The sequence below is a fragment of the Petaurus breviceps genome, unplaced genomic scaffold (assembly GCF_028583685.1).
Source record: "Petaurus breviceps papuanus isolate PSGF00001 unplaced genomic scaffold, PetGlider_PUasm1.0 178, whole genome shotgun sequence".
Classification (NCBI taxonomy): Eukaryota; Metazoa; Chordata; class Mammalia; order Diprotodontia; family Petauridae; genus Petaurus; species Petaurus breviceps.
Window position 1 is genome coordinate 13,103,202 of NW_027185777.1, and position 8,642 is coordinate 13,111,843.

Here is an 8,642-nt window from a genome sequence, read left to right on the forward strand (position 1 = left end):
CCCAGGTAACGATGACCAGCTGCACCAACTCCATCCCTTTAACTGACTTCTTCCTAATGCCATATCATTGCCATCTCCCACATTCCAGAATCATTCCAACTGTTCACAGAGGGCTCAGGATTGGAAGATAGTAACTGGTCCTATGACTTGAACAGAACTTTAAGCCTGGGCAAAGGACAATAAATGTAAAGGGGAAAATGATAGCTTGTGTTTTATAGATTTTTAAAGCTTAAGATGTGCTTTTCACGTATCCCCTCATTTGATTCAAACCAATTCTACCCAATGACCCCATGAGGCATGTAGTCTTCCTGTGTCCATTTTACAAATCAAAGTTAAGTGACCTTCCCAAGGTCATGTGGTCAGGAAATGGCTGAGCCAGGATTGAACTGAAGTCTTTAAGCAACAAGTGGGCATTCTTCCCTATATACCACAATCTCTTGGGATCGGAGATCATCTGGGTCAACTTCTATAATTTACAGATGCCAGTACTAAGACCAACAGAAGGTTACTCAGAATAAGAAGGAGAACCATATTCTCTTACTCCAAGTCCAACATTTTTTCTCATGCACTCAAGCTGCCTCTTACACTTTTGAGGCCATTTCTTAAATCCCCTTGATAAACAGCTGATAATGTAAAATTATCTTTGGGGAAAGGATGCACACTACTACACGGGACTTCCTCTCCAACATTCATATCAGGGATTAGGTTTTTTTTTTTTAATTTGGTAATTTTCCCTTTGAGTCATTTATGATTTGTTTCATCAAATGGGCTAGAAATCTCCCAGCAACCCTCCACTATCCTCCCCTGTCACTGCCACCCCCCAACCTCAAAGACAATTGTTACCTACTTTTAACATAGAATTTGACTTCAAGATAGAGACTGAATCAGGCTTTAGAGGTACAAAAAAAAAAAAAAAAAGAGCCGGCTCTTTTCCCCCAAAGAGTCCTTTGTTAGAAAGCTGGCCATCAGTCAGTATTCTCACCTCAAGTTTCAGAAAACTGGGAATTCATTTATTTCAGTAGAAGGAAGAAACAGCATGGTATTCCTGGCATCCTCCAGAGGAGCCCTTAGCTCTGAAGTATGGCTTACTCATGGGGGATGCTTTATAAGTAGAATCAGCTTTTTAGGAAGCAGTGAGAAAGAATTCCACTGTGCCACAGCAACTTTCTCACCCTAGAAGCTCACGCTGCCCCTGCAGCCCCTTCCTCTGATTAACTGATTTCTCCCAGAACTGCCATTTTAAGGAAAATGTCCAGGCCCAACCATCTTCATTCCTCTCCCAGTTTCATGTCTGTGTCTACAGTTTGACTCCCTATCTGTTATCTTCTCTTTTCTCCCTATAAATTCCCTTTTCCTTTTATATGTTGTCTTCCCCCCATTAGACTGTAAGCTCCTTGAGTGGAGGGATTGCTTTTGCTTTTCTGATTATATTTATATATTTAGCACACTGCCGGTGACATACTAAACTCTTTATAAATACTTACTGTCTTTGCTATACATGCAATGATAAAAGAAAAAAATCCAAAGGACAGAAGAGACTTTCATTTGAATAACCTAAAGAAAACCCACATCTCTTCTCCAAGAAGTGGACAGCACATAGCATATGCAACGTGTCAGCAGAAAGACTTGCATCGGTGAAATGATGATTGCAAACGAAAACATTTTTCTTTGACAGAATTCTCAGAAATGGATGGTAGTTAAAAATATTTACCTTGTTTCTCTCTTTTAATTAGGGATTAAGACTATGTCAAGGCAAAAAGGACCTTTTTACTGCATCTTTCCCTGATTTATAGCGTCTGTGTCTCACCTGAGCTGTGGAGATCATTCATTTCTCCTGAAATCTGGGTCATCAGTCAAATCCTCTAGACCATATTACAAAATTGAAAGGAAATGGCTTTTTGTGAATGATATATGGCACAGCCTACAGCCCCGTATGGTCTGGGAAGGGTTCAAGGCCAACTGTTCTGACATTCATAGCCCCCACGGTTTTTATTTATATGATAAAACCCAAAGTTGTTCCTCCTGAATCGATTTCCTCTTCACCTATACAAGATTAGTAATCAGTAATTCTTTCTCCAGGTGTTTCCCATCAATTCCATTTGCTAGCTAGGCCTCATGTTCCCAGTCACAGTTCTATTTGGGGGGAGGAAAAGGGAAAAGACATTCACCCCATTGGTAATCTGGACCTGTGGTGGGAAAAGGGACAGATAGAACTTAAAATAAGCAGAGATTTCCCAGATGCTTCCTACAGAAGCTGTAGTCCCTGATGTTTTATTCATCACTGCCTGGTTTTCCCAGGAAGCCCTCTGGGCTACAAAATAGAGATATGGTCCCAACTGAGTTAGATTTTTTCACTACAAAACCTGACATTACAACCTGCAGAGGTAAGACAGCCACATATTCTCCCAATATCCCAAGTATTGATTATTTCAGGAGCCAGGAATTCAGTCTGCAAGGTTCAATCACTCCTATGTAGATGGCCTTTTTAATAAGGAACCTTGGAGCCTGTTTGAAATAGCTACGAGTCACAAGCCATCACCCCCATACCCATCTAGGTTTAAGGATGTAAAACAGAATTTCTACAACCTGATTGGCACTTTCACAGAAATGAACATGGTGCTTTTTTCCTTTAAAAATAATACCCAAACACTGTCATAGTCCCCTAAGAATAGTATCAAGGAACTGTTTAAGGCAGTGGCAGGTGGCTGATGGGCTGATACCTGTGGTTTCTCTGCTGCTCTATTGGAAAGATCCAGTTACCAAGAATACTAAGGATGTGGTTACCTTGACAACACAGGTAACTCATGGCTACAGGATGTTTGACTCTCAATTCCCTTTCAATGTCTCAGTAGATTTAATGCTATTTGACCAGAACAATGTGGTTGGAACGTTTGTCCCTGTGGCAGAATAAGAAACCTCACATTCTGCTGGCAACTTTGTCTCCAGGATGAAAATATATTCCATTTCTCTACACAGCTTTAATAAGTCAAATAATTGAAGTCCCCAACCTTGAATTATCTAGGTTGTCTATATACACCACACATTCTCGCTGAGTAATTGGACCAGTCCTCTATTTCTTTTGATTAATATCAGTAATATCTGACACATCACTTTAAGGTCTGCAATATTTTACAAATATTATTTCATTGGCTATTCAAAGCAGTCTTGAGATATCTTCTATGATTATCCCCATTTTAGGAAGAAGAAATGGAGCATCCGTGTAGCAATTTTAATTTAACTAGCAGGGAGAAACTGGTGAATACGGCAGAAAAGATGGGACCTTTAGAGTAAGGGGTAAACCACCCCCTAGAGTTTGTGTGATGGAGGAAAAAAAGGGTAGGCGTGGTGTGACATTTTAAGATAGGCAGGATCCCATGGACCAAAATTCTATAGAGAAAGTCGGCTCATGAGAGATTTATCTGAAGAAACCACTGTAGATGACCAGAAAACTTGCCAAGTATCTTACATTTTTTTTTTGAAATTATGAACAGAAGATGAAAGAAAAGCAGGTGACAGAGGTTGAATCCATAAACTTGGAACAATAATATAATAATAATGTTAGTTTTGTCTCGAGGGGAAAAATTAGCAGAGGCTAATAAAGTTTCACTATATCAAAGGTTGGGGAGGGGGAATGAAGGATCAAAAAAAGGTACGTGATTCATGTTTATGATAGACAAGGGGGTGTTCACTGATAATGCAGAGAAGGCAGTGATGTTCAATTGTCATTTTGCTTATTTTCTTTGCCAATGAAAATTATCATCCCATGGTCAGACAAGGAAAGATCAAAATGCCAAATAGAGTTGAAATCCCCAAATAAGTAAAGCATGAGAGAACATTTAGTCTCCCTTGAAGAATTCAGTACCTGGCCTACATGAGAGAGCATGCTGAAATGGGAGGGGCAATAAACTTGGAAATCAAGGGACCTGAGTTCTAATCCTGTGCCAAAACAACCCCCACCCTCCCCAACCCCACTCCACACTTCGCAGCCTCTCATAGTCATGTCATTTAACCCCTGGAGGCCTCCATTTTCTCAGATGTAAAATGGGAGAGTTGAACTAGAATCATGTAGCTTTTGAGCTGGAAAGGACCTTCCCAAGCTCCTTATTTTATAGATGTATAAACTGAGACTCAGAGAGCTGGTGATTTGCATACAGGTGACACAGTCAGCATTTGAACTCAGCACCCAATTACATGAAATCGGCTAAGGTAGCGAAGTTGATGAGTGCTGGACTGCGGCCAAGAAGTTGTCATCATTGTTGAGTCATTTCAATCAAGTTAGACTCTTCATGACCCCATTTGGACTTTTCTTGGCAAAGATACTGGAGTGGTTTGCTATTTCCTTTTCCAGCTCATTTTGTATACAAATGAGGAAACTGAGGCAAACAGGGTTAAGTAACTTGCTCAGGATCACACAGCTAGTAAGTATCTTAAGGTGAACTTTGAACTCAGGTCTTTCTAGAATCCACTGTGACCTCAGACCTTGCTAGCCATGTCAGTTTCCTCATCTATAAAATGGGTCAAAATAAGAGCACATACTTAAGTGATCGGCACATAAGAGATGCTTGTTTCCTTCCTTTCTTCCCTGTCAGTTACTAAAGAAGTATGACTTTAGAGCAGGGAAAAAATACCTGCATTATACAGAAAATAAAGTTGCTTTTTTTTTTCCTGGATTCAATGTCTTCCATAGCATCAGATAAAAACGTACATTTTTAGAAAACAGGGGAGGAGATAGGAGAAGGAAAGCAGCAAAAAGGAGGGGAAGCCCCCTCTAAAATTCATAGTTTAGAGTGGTGGGGAACCTACTGCCCCAAGGCCACACGTGGCCCTGTAGATCCTCAAGTGTAGCCAGAGACTTGAGGGCCTAGAAGGTCATGTGTGGCCTGCAGGCTGCAGGTTCCCTGCAGAATACGACATCTGCCACATGGGCCCTTATCGAATCAGCAGCCTGGGCCAATGAAAATAAACTTGTACGGAACACTACATTTGGAGTCAGAAGACTTGGCTTCCAAGGCTCCTTCTGACATCTGGTAGCTGCCTGACCACAGGTAAGTCATAACCTGTGAAAGCCTCAACCAATGGGGACACTAACACTTGTAACATTGCTGTTAGGAAGGGGTTTTGTTAACCTTAAATACTTGAAATAACTGACATTTACATAGGATTTAAATTGTGTAAAGCCCCTTTATCTGCATTATCTCAACTGAGACATAACTGCTTTGTGGCACTGCAAGCAAGGCAGGCCTCAGCAAGAACTGAATTTGAAGTCAGGCCAGGACCGAAATCCCAGTTTTGCTTTGCCTCTAACTAGTTGGTGTGACTTTGGCCAAGTCATTTAACTTGTCTTGAGTTTCTTCACCCATAAAATGAAAGGGCTGAACCCTTCCATTTCTAGATCCAACATCCTATAAACTCCAAAGTTCTTTCTAGCCCTAAATCCACAATAATGTAAGTAAAGGTACTACAGGTTTTATTCTCACTACTTTTCTAGATGAGTAAACAAATTAAAAGAGTTTAAGTGGTCTGCCCCGAGTCACACAGCTCCTCAGAGACAGAATTTGAACTTGATTCTTCCTGACTCCACGTCCAGCAATCTAACCACTACATGAGCTGCCATGCTCAATTTATTAAAACATCAAAGTGAGCTGTGTATTACTTTCTGAACCATCACCATCAGCAGACACCTCATTTTCATCATCTTCATGAGATCCTATGGATTGAAGGTTTCCTGAGGTTGAAACACATTTCTCTCTTCTTCCACATTGTTTCCCTTCACACATAGACCAATATTTCTCACGGGTTGGAGAACAGAGAGACAGAAATCTTCAGAACCCTAACACTTCCTAACAGCAGTGAAGGGCGTGCCTGGCAGGATCCCAAGCTACATTTCAAGTTTATACACCTGAAAACATTTTTTCACATCAGATCCCAAGCATGCTACTGTTTGGTGATACAGTGCAATTCTCTCATCACTGACATTTCTCCTTTTTAATGCCAGAAAATCCTCATTAACTCTCTCAAAAATCGTTCCTCTCCTAAAAGGCCTGGTATGTTAGTTCAGCCTCCATACTCACAAAGTCATGTTTTTAAACCAACGGCAGTAGGACAGTCATGGAGAACTGACTGTTTTTGTGAAGCTTTTGTATGAAAATCCACTACCCCAAGGGCAAGAAGAAACAGACAGCACACTGAAAGAGAGAAGCCTTGTTTCCTACCTGTTGAGACTCATCTGGAGAGCTGAGGTCTTCTGAGCTCAAGAAACACGAACACCTGCTTCACCGACTTTTTGATTGGGCCCCAAGGTTAACCAGAAGGGAAGGGTGTAGCTTTGCTCAGATAAGGAACCTTTTTTCTGTCATGGATCCTTTTGGCTGTATGGACCCTTCTTAGTCAGAACAGTGCTTTAAAATGCATATGTGTATACATATACACACACATACACACACATATACATTATATATGTATGCATGTATGTATGTATAAGTTTTTATATATATATATGTATAGGCTTGTATTGGAAACCAAATATAGTGAATTGTTGTTCAGTTGTTTTAGTCATGTCCAACTCTTTGTGACCCCCATTTGGAGTTTTCTTGGCAAAGACACTACAACCATTTCCTTCTCCAACTCATTTTACAGATGAGGAAACTGAGGCAAACAGGGTTATGTGATTTGCCCTGGGTCACACAGCTAGTAAATGTCTGAGGCCAAATTTGAACTGAGGAAGATGAGTCTTCCCTGACTTCAATTCCAGCAATCTATGCACTGAGCCAACTAGCTGCCCCTGAAATGTAGTTATAATTTTTTTTTTAAGTTTGCAGACCCCAGGTTAAGAACCCATGGTTCACATGAAGACAAAGAGTCTGACAAAAGCCTATCTCCACCACAGCCCTATCTGGGAGAAAAGACATTTGCTCCAGTCGGGAGGCACTGGAGAATTTACCTTTGTGACAAGGCCTGAATTTTAGGAAGTAATTAACAAAATGAAGTCAGTCTAAACTAGATACAGGGGTGGGGATACAGGGGCCTGGAGGCCACATGTGGCCCTCTAGGTCCTCAAGTGTGGTCCTTTGACCCTTTGGCCCAAATTGGATTTGGTCGAAGAGTTACGCTTGAGGACCTAGAGGGTCACATATGGTCTCAAAGCCACAGGTTCCCCAACCTGTGATGGCAAGCAGTCTAGAAAACATTCCAAATGAGGGGCAATTGAAGAAACTAAGGATTTTCAACCCAGAGAAAAGAAACCTCAAGGAAGATGGAAGAGCTGTCTGGACTCTGGAAGCAGGATTAAACCTGCCAGGCTCGTTTTGCTCGTCCCTGGGAGGGTGGAACTAGTGAATGGAGGTTACAGAAAGGCAGATTTGGATTCAGTGTAAGAATGAGCTCTGTCCAACAGTGGGATGGGCTGCTACAAAAGGTAGTGAGCTACCCATCTCTAAAAGTCTCCAAGTGGAGACCATTCGTGACAGATATCTTACATGAGATTCCTGCTTTCCTCTCTCTCTCTTGTTGTATGATCTTATCATCTCCAGGATCCCCAAAAGACCAAGATTCTGTCAAGTAAATAACTCCTTCCTGTGTCCCAAAGTGAACTTTAGGCAAGAGTAGCAAGGAAAATAAACAATTCAAAGAAAAATGCTGAGAAAGATTGCACAAAGAAGCCAAGAGAGAAATTTTAATTCACTTCCTGGGAACAACAGAAAATTTCCATTAGAGAAGCCTTTGGACTCACAATACTTTTGTCGTACCTAACAGGTTTTTTAAAATCATGGCTATGATTCTGAATGAATAAATCAGAAAAGCTTATTATTAAACATTGCTCAAAATTAACTGTCAATGATGAAGACCTTGTTGAGAAGCAGTAACTTATTGGATTCTCTCGTGTCTTCCCTTTGGAAAGCTAGCTTGTAATAATAATAACAGCTAGCATTTATATAATGCTTTAAGGTTTGCAAAGTACACTTCCTATGTTATCTCATTTGGTCCTGATGACTACCCTGTGCCAGAGATGCTATTATTATCTCCATTTTACTGATAAGGAAAGAAGGCTCACAGAGATTAAGTGACTTGCCCAGGGTCACACAGCTAGGAAGCATATGAGACAGAATCTGAGCTCAAGCCATGCTGACCACTGAGGCAGTTAGGTGGATGGAGTGCCAGCCCTAGAATCAGCAAGATCTGAGTCTTAATCTGATCTTAAATACTTGCTAGCTACATGAGCCTGGGCAAGTCCCTTCATGCTGTTTGCCTCAGTTTCTTCATCTGTAAAATGATCTGGAGAAAGAAAATGACAAACCACTCCAGTATCTTTGCCAAGAAAACCCCAAATGGGTCAGGAAGAGTCAGGCATGACTGAAAAATGACTAAAGAACAACTTGTTGACTATAAGTTTAGCACTCTATCTACTGTGCCACCTTCAAGAGGAGAGTCAAGAAGTATGGAAGATGGAAGATATTGTCAATAACATGGAAGGAAGGAAGGAAGGAAGGAAGGAAGGAAGGAAGGAAGGAAGGAAGGAAGGAAGGAAGGAAGGAAGGAAGGAAGGAAGGGAGGGAGGGAGGGAGGGAGAGGAGAAGGAAGAAAGAGAAAAAAGGAAGGGAAAGAAAGAAAGAAAGAAAGAAAGAAAGAAAGAAAGAAAGAAAGAA

General features: G+C 41.0%; 1 protein-coding gene across 1 annotated transcript in view; it reads right to left on the minus strand.

Moving 5' to 3' along the window:
• Positions 1-6,301, minus strand: part of NEBL (nebulette) — a 535,063-nt gene extending 528,762 nt beyond the window's left edge. The window contains exon 1 of the mRNA XM_069086283.1: positions 6,213-6,301. The gene's annotated coding sequence lies outside the window, so the exon portion shown is untranslated. The remainder of the gene's footprint in view (positions 1-6,212) is intronic.
• Positions 6,302-8,642: the final 2,341 nt, after the last annotated feature.